We start from the raw sequence: 3,560 nt of genomic DNA on the forward strand, positions 1-3,560 counted from the left end.
TGGTTCAGCGCGAAGGTCGGTAGGTCCACCCCTGAAAAATTGGGTGGAGCTGATAGCCGAGGGGGTTGCTGTCGTGCTGTGGTTGTGGTCAGTAGTTATGAGCTGATCCAACGCAGAAAATCACTAGCGCAGAGGATTGTCAGCGCAGAGGCCACGAGATGCTTCAGGTCAGCCAGAAGGTGCCACTGGGGTTCGAGGCCGAGAAGTCAGATTCCGAAAGGGTTACTCTCGATGCCGTTACGCATTAGGTTAGCATTATGTGTTCTATAACGACGGCCGGGAGGAGAAGCTAACAGCCACACACTCTCGGAATCTGTAACCAGGATTAGTTCGGGTCTAATATCCCAGATGGAGTATAAGACCGTATCGAAGTATGGGAGAAGCTGCTTGGCGAGAGGGTTACTCTCGTGATTTGGAGCTGCGCTGCGGTTAGCATGCGTGAGTTTATCATCGTCTGTTGGAAGAAGTTTTTAGCGCCTTGTAGGAGATGCCGTTGCGGTTAGTTGCCAGCAACTTCAGCAATGCATTAGATCCAGATGGTTCGCATGCTGCTGAACGTTGCCTCCCACATTTCCGAAGTTGTCAAAGCGTTGACGTAACGGGACGAATGTCCACAAAGCTTGTTGAGAGGGTTACTCTTGAGATGTGGAGCTGTAGTCAGCACGCGTGATCTCATCCAAGCCAGCAGTTTAATTTTTCTGTGGCTTTGGAGGCGATGTTTTGGGCGACGGTTAGTTGCCAGCAACTCAGAGCCAGATTTGACGTTTGTGGTTGATAGTTGCCTCCAGCTATTTCGGAGAGATAATAGCGTGAGAGCCCTCGCACGAAGTGTAACCTGTATATGACGCTTATTAGACTGGTTGTTCTCTACGGGCACGAGACATGGATATTGCTTGAGGAGGACCTGCGTACACTCGGAGTATTCGAGCGACGAGTGTTAAGAACCATCTTTGGCGGCGTACAGGAGAACAGAGTGTGGAGGCGAAGGATGAACCACGAGCTCGCGCGACTCTACGGCGAACCCAGTATCCAGAAGGTGGTGAAGGCTGGCCGGATACGCTGGGCAGGACATGTTGCGAGAATGCCGGATGACTGTCCTGCAAAACAGGTGTTCGCTACGAATCCGGTAGGAACAAGACGAGCGGGGGCGCAAAGAGCGAGGTGGTTAGACCAAGTGGAGCGTGATCTGGCGAACGTAGGGTGCCCGAGAAATTGGAGAACGGTTGCTATGAACCGAGTGAATTTTAGGAATTATGTTCGTCAAGTTATGTCGTGAGACGGAAAACTATGTAAATAAATAATAATAGCGTGAGAGCAACAAGAGAAAAGTCCATGAAGCTGCAAGTCGAGAGGATTATTCTCGTGCTTGGTAGCTGCGCTGCGGTTAGCATGCGCAGGCTTGTATTCGACGGTTGAAAGCTGCGTCTGAGGAGGTGGTTTGGGAGACGGTTAGTCGCCAGCGATCTCAACCACTCCTTGATTCCTGAGGCATTATGGACGGGTGCTGCCGGACGAAGTCCATCTTATTCTCGGAGGCATCGAAAATTAGCACTATTAGCTACAAGAGGTTGCTTCTCTGTGGTTATCAGAAAGCAACATGCAAGAAACTCGCGTCGTTCGCGTGCTGAGGTTATCAGCCACCAGAATCAACGAATCATCAATTCCGGTGCCAGTCAGCGTAAGGCGCCAGACGAGAGCGACTACGAAAGTAGCGATGACGAATCTTATCATCATCACCTGTCATCAGCAATCATTGATCTATTGTTCTCGATTGCGAATTGAACAACAAGCAAGAGGAACCAAAACAAACAATGTTTTGGTTCTGCTGCAATTGGCAGCAATGTGGATCCGCCGAAACCGTAAGTATCAACATAAATTTATACAAAAACTAATTAACTCTTGTAGATATTAATATTTATGATTTCTTACCCATATCAATAAGATTAAAACACATGAATGTGAAAAATTATTAGTGGCAAAGGGTGAAAATAGTGGCAAAGGGGTAAAAGTGATTTTTTTTTGGTGGCAAAGAGATCTGCATGTGTTTGGATCCAAAGGGGATAAGTACCAAAATAAAAAATTGGTGTCGCCTCAATTAACGTCACCGTTATTTTTGGGAAAATGTTGTACAATGCTTTGTTTTGATTTAGGAAGTTCTTTCTCATTAAAAAAGTTTAAAAAAAATATTTATGGAATTATTGGAACACAACGAATCTCAAGTGCGCTTTTCTCGAAATCAGCTTTGATGCACTTATACCCCTTTGGCTTCAAGGGCCACAAATTCTTTTCATGAAAATAACTGCAAGGTACGGCATCAATGCTTCCTTAAAATAAAATAAGGCCTCTATGACCTTTGATCCTCTTGCAAACTACGGTACCCTCGCAATCACTCGCAATGACTCGAGATACACACTGATTCTAGCCATTTGCCAATTAGAGAGGGATACTTCTTTCAGCGTTCCTATATTCCGCAAGCGACAATTTAATATGTGTAAGGCTTGTACCACTTTGAATCGGGTCTTACATATATAATTTCCGATTTCTCCATGAGAAAATAACGTACAAAATTCGTTAAAATAAATTTCTATAGGGTTTTATTTAAACTTTTTGAGAAAAAAAGAAAAAAAAAATGATGTTTTGATGAATTTCAGAACTTTTCGTCAAATACTTCCCATCAATGTATGCACAGTTTCAAAATCAACCGCGTAATTGGCAATTTTTCCCGCTCTCTGCATCATCAGATGATTCTTTGATGGATTTGCCACTCTTTTCAAATTTACTCTTGACTATTGCCCATATCTTTTAATGGGCACGACAGCATACGTCTTTTTTCAAAAACATCAATATTATTCTGCTGGTACCATTCCAATACATCTCGGATGTAGATCGACTAGAAATTCACGGAGCCTTCACGTGACTGGATAGGTGGCAAAACCAAAAAAAAAACTATGTTCTGAAGACACTTCTTCTTGGAAACTCATCCACTTTTGGTTGCTCCCGTGATGTAAACTTTTGTCTTCTTCCATCAGCTACAGATGGCTTGCCAAATCATAAAATTGCGGGCAAATTTATCCGCAAAAACAAATTTTAATCTACCTAGAGTATTCTCCTTATGCGAACTGTACTCTGCGCTGCATTGACCGTTCCGCCAGATTACTTAGAGAAACCCAAGGATTATTTAGGGCTTCCCTGATGACGTTTGCAAGTAGTTTCCTATCCAATTTTTCACTTCAAAGTTTGGTTTGTTTAGCACAATCTACCGTCAATGTATCCTGGTAACGTTTGGGCAAGTTATTCAAATTCTATTTCGAGAGTTTGAGAGGCTTGGCGATCATTCTCCCTCACCATCAGGGTTGCCAAATTCAGGGAACTTGAAAATAAAACTCAGGCAAAATCAGGCCAGAAGCGTAGAAGAAAATAAGATTTTTTTAATGTTACCATCGAGTCTAAAACTTTCGCTGAAACAAAATTTTCTCTCAAAAAAATGCGTATTTTATAATTTTTCCATCATAAAGTCACTAATGTCAACAATACTGTTGATCATACGCAAAAACAGTGTT

This window comes from Uranotaenia lowii, chromosome 2, assembly GCF_029784155.1.
Source record: "Uranotaenia lowii strain MFRU-FL chromosome 2, ASM2978415v1, whole genome shotgun sequence".
Classification (NCBI taxonomy): domain Eukaryota; kingdom Metazoa; phylum Arthropoda; class Insecta; order Diptera; family Culicidae; genus Uranotaenia; species Uranotaenia lowii.